Source organism: Chrysemys picta, chromosome 1 (assembly GCF_011386835.1).
Source record: "Chrysemys picta bellii isolate R12L10 chromosome 1, ASM1138683v2, whole genome shotgun sequence".
In the NCBI taxonomy this organism is placed as follows: Eukaryota; Metazoa; Chordata; order Testudines; family Emydidae; genus Chrysemys; species Chrysemys picta.
The window spans coordinates 58743361-58757515 of NC_088791.1; the positions used below are offsets into that span (position 1 = coordinate 58743361).

Sequence of the window (14155 nt, forward strand, 5' to 3'; positions counted from 1 at the left end):
ATGAGAAAGCGATGTTAAAGGATCAATAGGTAACTATAAAATATACTTTAAGAATAATCTTTGTGACGGGTTGGATCACAGAAACCCCCTTGGGAGCTGCCACCTGATGTACCAAGACTACCCCTGCTCCTGTTTTCCCTGCCAGCTCAGGACTCCAGCACCCTGTCTTGCTGAGCCAGACACTCCCGTCTGCTCCAACACAGACCCAGGGTCTGAATCACTTGTCCCAAAGCTGCAAGTTTACCTGAAGACAGCTCACAGAAGTGTGCTTGTCTTTGGCACTCAGATGCCCAACTCCCAATGGGGTCTAAACCCAAATAAATCCGTTTTACCCTGTATAAAGCTTATGCAGGGCAAACTCATAAATTGTTCGCCCTCTATAACACTGATAGAGAGATATGCAGAGTTGTTTGCTCCCCCAGGTATTAATGCATACTCTGAGTTAATTAATAAGTAAAAAGTGATCTTATTAAATACAGAAGGTAGGATTTAAGTGGTTCCAAGTAGTAACAGACAGAACAAAGTAAGTCACCAAGCAAAATAAAATAAAATGCGCAAATCTATGTCTAATCAAACTCAATACAGATAAGTTCCTCACCAGTTCCAGAATGCTCCCTTTTACAGGCTAATCTCCTTTTAGCCTGGGTCCAGCAATCACACCCCCTGTAGTTACTGTCGTTTGTTCCAGTTCCCTTCAAGTCAGCTGAAGACAAAATGGAGGGGTCTCCCATGGGTTTAAATAGACTCTCTCTTGTGGGTGGAGATCCCCCTCCTCACTCCTATCCAAAGTCCAGCTCCAAGATGGAGTTTTGGAGTCACCTGGGCAAGTCACATGTCCCTGCATGACTCAGTCTTTATAGGCCGAAGCCATTGTCCACATGGTATCTTGCATGTCTCCAGGAAGACTTTTTATGTGGATTGGAGCATTCCAAGATGCATCGTTCCCCAAGTGTTTCCTGATCAGGTACTTAACCTGGCGAATTCCTTCCTAAAGAAGCTGACCAAATGCCTCACAAAGCTTACTTAGAAACCAAGCAAGCATACCGCCCATATTCTTAACCTCAAGTAGAAAATGATATATATGTACAAATAGGATGAATAGATATAGTAGACCATAACCTTTACGGAGATATATTACATGGCACAGGCAGCACAAAACATATTCCAGTTATGTCATACATACATTTATAAGCACCCCCCCATAAAGCCTTATGGGGTACGCTGTCACAATCTTCTTTCAGTGTTTAAGAATTTTTTTAAATATAGTGTTATTTGGTAAACAACCCTGATCTTGCCTTCATTGAAATCAATGGCAAAATTCCCACGGACTTAAATAGAAGCAGAATCAAGCCTCAGGTTTGTATATAGCATATCCAGAGAGAAAAAGAGAGGTGGACTTTTGAGTTATTATTTTGACTGTAACCAGCATTATGTGAACTACTGTGGCTGTGTTTAGAGGCTAGTAGGAGTTCCTTTTGGATGCTGAATTAACTCTTTTCAAATGTGAATTCTGTATCACCCACTTCAGATATTCTCGCTCTATACTAGAGTTGGTGGAAAAAATTTCCACCTAGCCAAAGAGTCTAAAGCACATGAGGCTAAAGCACTAGATAGCTCAATTTAGGTACTGCCCTGAATTGGGGCTGTTTTTGAGATACTGGACCACAGGGGACCTTTCCTGAGCAACATGCTGTGCAAAAGGAGTGCACAGGAGAGGCACTCACTATTGCAACATGGGGAAAGAAGACCTGGCCTTCCCTCTTCTCTGCCCCGTTTGGGGTGGTTGTGCCCAGTGGGGACACACAGAGGGAGCAGACACTGAACGTCCCTGACTACAAACTGAGATTGTCCCTTGAAGGTCCATAGACAATCCGGCCTATAACTCTTATAGGCTCAAAGGAAATCCCTTTCTTTAAGGAATGTAATACTAGATTACAGGATCCAGGTGTATGGAAGTCACCCTGTGTTTGGTGTTCATCAGCCCAGAACATTCTAAACATTAGAAGAAGCTCTAGTGGTCACCAGGCATTCAGCATCTGGCCAGTCAGGCTGGATGATTTAGGGTTTACTAGAGTCACCAGGGTTGACATTAATACTCTATTTTATTTTCTTGGGCATTTCTTCTGCCAACATTTTCGATGCTTCTCAAAAAACAATCAAGTAATTGGTCATCAGGCATAAGGGTAAATTTAAAAAACTAAGATAATGAATTGCGTGGTATTTCATTAAACTGGGTTACATTAAATCCATGTGTTAATGAAATGAAACTGTTTTAAATTTGTCTACGAGTGCTAAATAGTTTTCAGGTATGGTGTTAAAATCAAATTTGAATTTGAGCAGGTAATTGACTGCTACAGACAAGGGCGGTGCAACCACTAGGGGAACTAGGCAGTGGCCTAGGGCGGCAAGTGGTTGGGGGCGCCCAGGGCCGTCCTCAGGCATAGGCAGGGCACCTGAAAATTTGGGGCACCACTGGGTCTTAGTGTCCACCCTACTGGTTTTCCTATCCCTGTTCTGACCCTTCCTGCAGGCTCTGAGTCTTCCTAGGAAGGGGATCTAGTAGTTAAAAGAGAAACAGTCTCCAGCCTGCCAGACCTGTTAGCACAACACTGAAACTGTTAAAGAGCCATTCAAGGGGTAATGAATTTTAACAGGCATTTGCCAATCCCCAGGTATCTACTGTCAGTTTCTGAATGTACTGACAAAAACAGTTGTGCATGACTGTAATATTTACTCAGAACATGTCAGTCTACAGGACCTTAGTTTAAAATTTGCTTTAAAAATATTTCATTAGTGAGTTGGTGAAGATTATAAAATCACATCTCTAAAAAATCCTTGCATAGATTTTTAGATGCACAATCATCGTTAGCCTTAAATGCTTGGATCTTCAGACATATGGTTCTTTAAATAAATTCTTCAAAAGACCACCCTTATCTAAAATACACATTTCAATTACTATAGTAAAAAAACTTACTTCCAAAGTCTTCCTGTCCTTTCTGTCCATCCATTTCTTTCGGGGGGCACCTGCAGACTGCAGCAGATGCATGCGGGCAGAGGCCCCCGTGTGACCCCCAGTTCCCCCCTCGCCATGCTCGGGCTCTGTGGCTCCCGGGCATGTGAGCCACTGCCAGGGCACGGGGCCCTGAGACTGCTCCGGGAGGGGGAGGGGCGGCGGCGGCTCACACTCCCGGGAGCCAGGGGCGGGGGGTGCACAGGGGCCTCTGCCCACATGCATCTGCTCCAGGAGCCCCCAGAAGGCAGTTCCTCCCTGCCGAGCTGCTGCAGCGGCCCAAGCCCGGCAAAGCTAGTGAGTGGACTCGGGGCGGGGGCCACCGGGGTGGGGTGGGGAGGGCTCACGGGGGGGCTGTGCACCCTCCAGGGGAGTTCAGGGGGCGGAGAGGGGGGGACCTGGTTTGGGGCTGGCCCCTGGGGTCTATAAAGGCTCGTTGGGATTTGCCCCTCAATGATCCGATGTTACGGGGGCGGGGTGGGGGGAAGGGCAAGGTGGAAGTTTCGCCTAGGGCGCAAAATATCCTTGCACCGGCCCTGGCTACAGAGCTATTGATGCTTACGTATCAAAATGAATGTGTGTTACCTTTCCTTGCAACTGCATATTTCACTTTTGAAGCTGTCATGGAATGCTCAGGACCTGACTGTTTCTCCCTGGACAGAGCAATATATTTTCATGTGAATGTTTTTTGCTTATGCAAAAAAATTAGATTGACAGGATTAGGGTCTGAAACCATTTGTTTATAGATGGACAAGTAGAGAGTGGGCATTGGCTATTCAGCTTCCCATGCTGTAGGCCTCAACCAAGTTGTAGAAAGACCATTTCTAGGGGAGAGAGGTTAGTTCAGCCTCCATGCCCATTCAGTCCTTGCTCTCTGTTAAAAGTGCCAACCAGAGGGTTGGTACCAATTGTCCCAATAGTTTTTAAGATATGGTAATCTTTCCTCTGGTAAATGTACTCAGGCTAGAGTCTCTAGATAGCCCACTGAACAGCCAGGGCCGGCTCTGACTTTTTTGCCACCCCAGGCAAAAAAGCCTCCGGCCGCCCCCCCGCCCCCAGCACAGCAGGGGAGGGCGGCCGGAGCCCCGGGGGGAGGGTGGCGAGCCCCGGCCGGGGCTCCGCTCTCCCCGGCAGCCAGAGCGCCGGGGGGAGGGCGGCGAGTCCTGGTCAGGGCTCCGCTCTCCCCGGCAGCGACTCCCGGTCGGGGCTCCGCTGTCCCCGGCGGCCAGAGCGCCGGGGGGAGGGTGGCGAGCCTGCCGCGGCTCCGCTCTCCCCAGCGGCCAGAGCGCTGGGGGGAGGGCGGCGAGCCCCGGCCGTGGCCCTGCTCTCCCCGGCGGCCGGAGCCGGAGCACCGCGCTGCCCCCCTCCAGGTGCCGCCCCAAGCACAAGCTTGGTGGGCTGGTGCCTGGAGCTGGCCCTGTGAACAGCCATCAGATGGCAAAATGTTTTGGTCTGTAACAGACCTGCGCTACCCAAGAGAAGTGTTCTGTTACCATTACTCTCAACCATTCAACCCCACTGCAGTGTATATAGTACATATTTTGGAAGATGGAAATCCTGCCTCAAAAAAGTGATTTGGTAAGAATGACAACCATGTAATTTACACATTTTGTTTTGCATTTTCACAGTTTATCATGCTGAATTTCAAAACATCCAACTACATTCCTCTGTGCAGGGTCTGTCACTGACTGTAGACAGACACTTTGAAACTGTTTGTTTGAAACTAAATATTTATGCTATTTTATAACAGATAGGAAGATATTTAAACAATATAATCATTCTAAAAGATGTTTAGTCCTTCAGTAAATTTAGAAGGAAGCAATAATTAATGTTGCTTTAAAGTTAGAACCATGTTGTCAGCTGGTTAGTCTCTGATCAGGTAGCTCGAACTAAAGCATCTAAAAACAACAAAAAATGTTGTTAATAATCTTGTCACTGTGATTTTTTTTCAAACATAAATTTAGGGCTTGTGAAAGGTGCTGGATTGTTGGAGCTGTTTACACGAACCACTGCAAACTCATTTACCTTTGCCCGGGAAAGACCACCTTGTTGGTGAAAGGGCAATACGTTTTCTGTGACCAGTCTTCGTTGAGACTATTATGGATGCCAATCGTGAGGTTTATTTTTGTGATGTGGAAACCTGGTTTCTAGGAACTTGACTGTGGCCACCAACTCTTATCATGAGGTGACTTCTGATTATCCTTTTTAACATCGAATTCATAGTAAAATTCATGGTAGTTATGATATATTTTGTTTTAAAATGGAGTTTGTTAGCAGTGTGAAAGCTAGCTGAGATCTTTTGTGTTTACTCAGTCAATCACTTACATTTATATCAGCACCTCTCAAAGAAATCATCCCACAGTGCTTTGAAAAACAGTTACGAGGACACAAAATTAAGTAGGAATGACTAGAAATGTGATTTAAACAATGCAACAGATCTAATTCAGCATAGCAAAGAATTTTAAAGGTAATGGGCATAACAATGAACAATGAATTGGTCTTGAGACTTGGACTATACCCAGCATATCATAAGGGATTCAATGTACACTAAAGAATATGAGGAAATAATTGCCTAACCTGGAAGCTTTATACTATAAACAGACAAAAACAAATACAAATGTTTAAAAAAGATGAACTCAAACTGGAACGGGTGCAGAGAAGGGCCACTAGGATGATCAGAGGAATGGAAAAGCTGTCGTACGAAAGGAGACTAGAGGAGCTTGGGTTGTTTAGTCTGACAAAGCGAAGGCTGAGAGGGGATATGATTGCTATCTTTAAATATATTAGAGGGATTAATACAAGGGAGGGAGAAGAGTTATTCCAGCTTAGTACTAACGTGGATACCAGAACGAATGGATACAAACTGGCCGTGGGGAAGTTCAGACTTGAAATTAGACGAAGGTTTCTGACCGTCAGAGGGGTGAAATATTGGAACGGCCTACCGAGGGAAACGGTGGGGGCGACGGACCTGTCTGGTTTTAAGATAAAGTTAGATAAGTTTATGGAGGGAATGGTTTAATGGTAAAACATAGTAGTCAAGGAAAGCCAAGCAATGGTGGGTAAATAGTATAATGGCTAACGGGGTCGGGCTGGAGACTCTTGCCTATATGCTCGGGGTCTTACTGATCGCCACATTTGGGGTCGGGAAGGAATTTTCCTCCAGGGCAGATTGGCTGAGCCTCTGGAGGTTTTTCGCCTTCCTCCGCAGCATGGGGCAGGGATCTCTAGCAGGAGGGTCTCTGCCGATTGAAGTCACTAAAAACAGGATTGGGGACTTCAACAGCAGAGTCCAGGGAAGGGGTAGGGACGGTTTTATGGCCTGCAGCATGCAGGGGGTCAGACCAGATGATCATAATGGTCCCTTCTGACCTTAAAGTCTATGAGTCTATGAGTCTATGAGATAAAGCCAATGATGTTTAAAAAACAATGGGGAAATGTTGGAAATTGGATATAACTGGAATTGCTGAGTACTGCAAAAGTACTCAATTAATAGCTAAAAGTAGCTGGGAGACCAGGTAACAGAAGCATTTCATTATTTAATTTGAAGACTAAAAGCAAGAAGCAAAATGTCAGTGTTGTACAAAGACAACAAAGACTCTAGCTGACATATACTCCTCAGATGGCAATATCAAGTCTCAGCGATTGGCTTGATCCTTCTTCCATTGAAAGCAAGGGCCAAAATCCCATTAACAACAATAGGAGAAGAAATAGGATGAAGATAACTGATATTGTGATAAGCAACAGAGGGTCCTGTGGCACCTTTGAGACTAACAGAAGTATTGGGAGCATAAGCTTTCGTGGGTAAGAACCTCACTTCTTCAGATGCAAGAAGAAGAAGTGAGGTTCTTACCCACGAAAGCTTATGCTCCCAATACTTCTGTTAGTCTCAAAGGTGCCACAGGACCCTCTGTTGCTTTTTACAGATTCAGACTAACACGGCTACCCCTCTGATACTTGATATTGTGATGACTCTGCTGAGCAGCAAATTCATTGCCTTTTTTCCTCTCCTTAAGGAGTGACTGGGAATCAGAGGTCAGCAGGAAGGAAGCTCATTTGGGAGGAATCCAGCAAAAGCAGGCAGTGTGGGGGCTGGGACAGGGAGACTGGGTGACTAATGGGAGGGTAGCAAGCCGTGGCTGGCAGGGTTCCAGCAACATCAGGATACAGGGTGAGCAGCCTATAAACAAGGGCCATGAGGGAGCCATTATAACTGGATGGCATAGCAGGAGCCAGCAAACAGGGCTGGAAACGGGAAAGTTTGAGTGGAGATCCATAAGAGAAGAAGGGAGGCAAGCCCCTGTTCCTTAGGAGCAGTGAGTGAATTCTTGAGAGAGTTTGCTTGCTGCTTGTGTTGTTTGTTTGTTTTTAGTTTGTAGGAGCTGGTAGGGGACAGTGTGCTGTTAGATAAGTAGAGGCTTTGATCACAGAAGAGCCCTGATTAGGGGGTGGGGCTTCCCTGATTAGGGGGCCTATGGAGGCAGCCAAGCAGCCAGCCAGCAGCACAGGAACCAGCAAACTTCTGGGCACAGGGGAATGTGAATGGGAGATTGGAAGGGAAGTTTGGGGGAAGGAGTGTGTGCTGTTCCATTTTTGTTTTGCGTGTTTTTTTTTTCTTTTTTCTCCTTGACAGGAGCTTAGGAGGGAAGGCTGTGACAGCCACAGAGGCAGTGGTGGTAATGACTCCAGGAATAGAAGAGACAATGAAGATGACTGGATGTGGAAGATGTGGCATGTACTTTATCCTGGAGCAGGGACCAGGTAAGTGCTTCATTTGTATGAAGTGCTGCCTGCTAGAGCTGATGGAAGAGAAGATCTGAGGTTTAGAGATGCAGGTAGAAACTATGGTTGAGTTTTGAAGGGGATTTGAGCAGATGACGGAGGGAAGAAGAGAGCAGACTGAAGGGGAAATTTAAGATTCACAGATGCAAGCTGGACTGGAGAATTGTGAGGGTCAGCTGATGAGCTTGTGATTATGTGAACCAGGCAGAGGAAAAAAACAGCTAGTAAAGGAGAAATAGAGCTCAGGAACAGGTTTGCTGAGTTGGAGAATGAAGAAGGGGTGCAGCAGGCACTAACAGAAGGTGGGAGAGCAAGGAAGAAAAGAAGAGCGGCTAGTCCTACAAGAAGAGGAGAAGAGTCAATGGGTATAGCCAGAGTTTGAAGCCACAGGATGACAGAGGGTGACTTGCAGAAGATTGCAAGTGAGAACAAAAGCCCAGAGGACTTGCAGCCAGAAAGAACAGAAGGGGGAAGGCTGGAGAATCATACCAACACCAGGAAGAGGCATGTCTACGTGACTGGGGACTCCCTACTGAGAACGGACAGGCCTGTCACCAGAGATGATCCCAAGAACAGAAGATGTGTTCTGTCTGCCAGGAGCTAAGATATGGCATGTGGACCTGAGGCTGAAGAGGATTCTAATGGGAGCAGGAAATAATCCACTGATTATCCTTCAGTGAGAATCAGTGATACTGAGAATCATGGTTCAGTGGGAATGAATGAATGATATTGCTAGATTCTCATTGGAACGCATCAAGGGAGACTATGCCAGGCTGGGGAAGCCGCTTAAGGAAATGGAGGATCAGGTGATCTTCAATGGGATTCAACTGTTCCTGGAGGAGGAGAGCAAAGGCGAAACAAGATGATAATGAACAACAGATGGCTCAGGCAGTGGTGCTACAAGGAGGGAATTGGGATGTTTGACCAGTGGGAGGCATTCACGGAAAGAGGACTGTTCTTATGGGATGGATTCCACCTGAATAGGTAGGGAAATAGACTTCGGGGGATGGAGGTTGGCACAATTGAATAAAAGAGCTTTAAACTAGGAATTCATGGGAGACAGTTGAGAGGTGCCCATGTAATTTCTACGCCTGATTCTAACATTGAGCAGAATGAAAATCAAGTAAGAGAGGATACAGCAATGGAGAAAGAAGCAACAAGGAGTGGAAGACGGGAAGGATCAGCAAGGAAAGGTACCTCTTGGAGGTCAGATAGTATAGGGAAAAAGTGAGAACTGCCAAAAGCCAAGCAGAGTTGGACCTTGCAAAGCACATTAAAACCAATAGTAAAAGCCATATAAAGAAAAAGAAAACAAGGAAAGAAGAAATGGGTCTGAGGATGGGGTGGAGATTAAAGATAATCTACGCATGGCCCAATACTTAAACAAATACTTTGCCTCAGTTTTTATAAGGGTAATGAGGAACTCTGGGGTAGTGGCAGCGTGGCCAATGGAAACGAGGATATGAAAGCAGAAATTACCATATCCACGGTGGAAGTCAAAATCAAACATCTTAATGGGGCCAAATTGGGGGGCCCAGATAATCTCCATCCAAGAATATTAAAGGAACTGGCACATGAAATTGCAAGCCAATAGCAAGGATTTTTAATGAATCCATAAACTCAGAGGTTGCACCCTATGACTGAAAATTGCTAATATAGTACCTATTTTTTAGAAAAGAAAGTGTTTCAGGAAATTTCAGGCCCATTAGTTTGATCTCAATTGTACGCAAGGTCTTGAAAAAAATTTTGAAAGAGAAAGTAGTTAAGGACATAGAGGTAAACGGTAATTGGGATAAAATACAACCTGGTTTTACAAGTGGTAGATCATGCCAGACCAACTTGATCTATTTCTTTGAGAAGATGATTTCTTAGAGAAAGGAAATGCAGTAGATCTAATCTAAATGGATTTAAGTAAGGCATTTGATACAGTTTCACATGGGAAATTCTTAGTTAAATTGGAGAAGATGTGGGTTAATATGAGAATTGAAAGGTGGATAAGGAGTTCAAGGGGAAACTACAGTGGATCAAACTGAAAGGTGAACTATCAAGCTGGTTACTAGTGAAGTTCCTCAGGGATCTGTCTTGGGACCAATATTGTTTAACATTTTAATTCATGACTTTGGCACAAAAAGTGTGCTAATAAAATTTGCAGATGACACAAAATTGGGAGGTATTGCCAATACGGAAGAGGACCAGATTATCATACAAAAAGATCTGGAGGATCTCTAAAACTGTTGTAATAGAAATGGGATGAAATTGAATATTGTGAAGCACAAGGTCATGCACTGAGGGGCAAACAACAAGAATTTTTGCTATTAGCTGGGGACATACCAGTTAGAAGAAGTAGAGGTGGAGAAAGGCCTGTCTGTATTGGTTGATCACAGGATGATGGAGTTGCCAATGTGATGAGGCTGTGAAAAAGGCTAATGTAATCCTAGGATGTATCAGGTGAGGTATTTCCAGTAGAGACAGGGAAGTGTTATTGCCATTATACAAGGCACTGGTGAGACCTCATCTGGAATACTGTGTGCAATGCTGGTCTCCCATGTTTAAGAAAGATGAATTCAAACTGGAACAGGTACAGAGAAGGACTAGTAGGATGATCAGTGGAATGGAAAACCTACCTTACGAGAGGAGACTCAAGGAGTTTGGCTTGTTTAGCCTAACCAAACCAAGGCTGAGGGTATAGCCAGGGACGGCTCCAGGCACCAGCACACCAAGTGAGTGCCTGGGGTGGCAAGCCTTGGGCGGCAGCCTGCCGGTCGCTGTGAGGGCGGCAGTCAGGGGGCCTTTGGCGGCATGCCTGCGGGAGGTCTGCTGGTCCCGCGGTTTTGGCGGCAATTTGGCGGAGGGTACGGCAAAACCGCAGGACCGGCAGATCTCCCGCAGAAATCCCGCCGAATCCGTGTAACTGCGGACCGCCCACAGGCATGCCACCAAAGGCCGCCTGACTGCTGTGCTTGGGGCGGAAAAAAACATAGAGCCGCCCCTGGGTATAGCTACCGTTTCTTTCTGCCAGCCCTAGTAAATCTCTTCCTTCTAGTTAGGCATCTGAGTGCTTAATGTGACACCAGCAGATGCTACAGCCTAGAGGGCCTAGGAGTTGAAGTACTGACAATGCCTGCCTTGGTAGTTGATTCATTACAATATGATTTTTTTATTGTACAAAAATTGTAAAATTGCACATAAAATTGTACCTTAGAGATGGGAACTAATATACCATATGGCCATCAAAGAGAAATATAAGAGAAGGGAGCCTCCATCAGATGCCAGATTAAATCAAAATAAATTGTTTTTTCAGCCCTGAGGTGTTTTTTTAAAAGCAGATTTGTGTGACTGAATCCTGGAAATATCAGTCAGTTAGATCAGTGGTTCTAAACCAGGGATAAGTATAGCCCGGGGAGGTGGGAGGTGCAGTATGCGTAGTCTTCCGGCGGGTACGTCAACTCATCTAGATATTTGCCTAGTTTTACAACAGGTGACATAAAAAGCACTAGCAAAGTCAGTGCAAATTAAAATTTCATACAGACATTGACTTGTTTACACTGTTCTATATACTATACCCTGAAATGTAAGTATAATATTTATATTTTAATTGATTTATTTTATAATTATATGGTAAAATGAGAAATAAAGTAATTTTCCAGTAAAAGTGTGCTGGGACACTTTTGTATTTTTCTGTCTGATTTTGTAAGCAAGTCGTTTTTAAGTGAGGTGAAACTTGGGGGTATGCAAGACAAATCAGACTCCTGAAAGGGGAACAGTAGTCTGGAAAGGTTGAGAGCAACTGGATTAGCTCTTCAGAAGGACTGATTTTCACAATGAAAGACTTGACAGAGAAATATATGTCACTTATATACATATTAAATTATAACTGAATCTCTGCTAAGAACTATTGACCCACAAAAAAGAAAGTAATGCAGATATTAAAATGACAAAGTCAAGCATGTGGCCTTAAGGAATTTCCACAAAATAGATAAACTAATCAGATGAGCAGCTTGCTGGTGCTATAACAAAGGACACCTACTGAGAAACAAGAGCTAAACTGGCCTAGGGAAACAAAGTGTAAAGTCAGCTCCAGAGGAAATGTTGAATTGATTGGGGGAGGAGAGGCTCCTGGTAATACCAAATGTGAATCTGGTCCTACATTCCTTCAAAACACCATGCTCTCAAATGATGATTTATAAGATCTAGGCCTATTAGATAGAATAAAGATAATAGCCTCCTCTTTTCATGGTCATTACCAATCTATGAGTCCCTCGAAGAGTACTCTTAGTGCAAGGCAGTAATCAAAACTTAGATTGAAACGTCAAAGTCAGACTAGATGCTTGGGTGGTCCCTTCTGGCCTTAAACTCTATGATTGTGGGGCATGTGCTTGCATTTGAATCCTATTATTTCAACTGATTGGAGAGGATGTGAAACACTGAAATCGGCCTTTTACAAATTCTATAAGAGAGAGGGCAGACCATTGGGTTTTGTTTTTTGGATTTTATCAGATTTGGAACTGCTTGTGGTGGAGTATACAAACCCTACACTAGACAACAAGGGGTTAAGGAGCTGCTCTGAGCTCAGCCAGCTCCACCCTGCCATATGTGCAAGGCATCCACAGGCAGGAGCAGGAGTTAAAAGGGGAGCAGAACAGCTCATTTATGAGCAGACCAGGGAAGAGAACATATCTTCAGCCCCTGAGGAAAGGAGCTTCCCAAACCATTGCCTGAAGGCCCCTCCCTGACGAGAGGGAGGGGCAGATCCTCATACTCCCTGAAACTGTCTTTTCTGCCCCTCCCCCCAGTTACTCACTCAGTTTGTTTGTGTTAATTCCCCTTGCTTTTTGTTTATGAGCTACTTCAAAAAGGGAGAGACTTGGAAGTGACCTGGCTGGAGGGCCAAGTCCCAGGAAGAGGTGAAGTAGTCACTGACATCAAATCCCAGTGGAGAGAGAGCTGCCATGTCATGCCTGGCCATGAGGAGGTGCCAGTGCTGAGCTGATGCTTTCACAATGCTACATCTGTTTTCTCATAAGGAGAAATGTAAGATGTGCTATAAACATTACATGTTAGCAAAGGAAAACCAAACAGGGGCTAAAACTCTAATAAATCTAAAACATCTACACCTCCGTGTGGACCAGGGGGCCAGTTCAAAACATCAGCTGAAGAAGTCTTTTCCCTGAAGTTCTCCATGGTTGAGGGATGGGCTGCTTTCTCAGGCCCTGATCCAGCAAAGCATTTAAGCACATGCTTAATTTTAAGCATGAGTAATCTAAGGCCTTGTGGACATTAGATTCCAGCCACTGGTGCAGTTGCCCCTGTGCAAGCCCTTAGTATAAATACCACTGGCACCACTGCTTTAAATTGTCCTCTCACTGCTTTAAATTGAGATAAGCTGCACTAATGCAAATTTGCAGCTTCAGCTGGTTTGTCTGTCTAGAGATGGTTCTGCCCCAGTGCTCCTACACTGGTGATGGGTCACCAGTGGCTGAAGTCTGGGCAATTCTCCCCTGCCAACATCATCTCATTGCCTTCAGTTACTTGCAAGCTTAACTTTAACTGGGCCTCTCTTATCATGTTACATTTACCTGAAATGTTCCTTCTGCCACTCAGACACCATATCATTCATTTCTTTCATTTTCTCTTCAAACATTTTCTTTCTGCCTTTGCCTACAGTCAACACAACCCCACTCATCTTCCCTTCCCTCCTTACTGCAGCTCTCGGGTCACTTCTCCCTATATCAGGGAATAAATATTCTAATCTTTACCCATTTTTAAATTTCAGCTCTTTCCTTTCGCTCAAGTCCACTATTGTCTCATTTTTGTTTTCCTACACCACCTGTAGGAGTGTCATTGCACCCAGCTCTCTAAATTGTTCTCATTATCTTATGTCTTGCTGTTAAGTGTTTTATGATAATTGGGGTGTGTGGGCTGTTTCTTGGAGCTAAACCCTGAAAGTAAAAAGGGCTTCTAAAGAGAAGGAATCATATCCTAAGTCAATCATACACTATTGTGATTACTGATTAGAAGGCATTTGTAAAACAATTATTTTTGCAAATGTGACCTTTTAAAGTTTTATTCACATGCTTGTCTGTTGTCTACTTGAGATCAGTGATTCTTTCAGTAGAACGAGGAAGTATCACTTCTGTTTTAGTGTCTGGGTAAGGTCTGATTCTGATCGCTGCACATTCGATTGACTTCTGTGAGAACTGGGTTCTCAGCACCTTTCAGGTTTAGGCCATTGTGTTAATTTCAATATGCCTTTATAGATAAGTATAGTATCTAGAAGAGATGAGTAGGTGTATGTTTAAAGAAAAGTACGTATGATGTGAGTAGTTCTGAACAAAGTATCTAGAGGATTATTTATCTTCAACTTTG

At 44.5% G+C, this 14155-nt stretch overlaps 1 long non-coding RNA gene across 1 annotated transcript in view; it reads left to right on the forward strand.

The window, feature by feature from the left end:
- LOC135973654 (uncharacterized) overlaps nt 1–14155 on the forward strand; it is a 78285-nt gene that overhangs the window by 47815 nt on the left and 16315 nt on the right. Inside the window, exons 4-5 of the long non-coding RNA XR_010590592.1 lie at nt 4975–5195; nt 7641–7768. This is a non-coding gene — a long non-coding RNA (uncharacterized LOC135973654). The remainder of the gene's footprint in view (nt 1–4974; nt 5196–7640; nt 7769–14155) is intronic.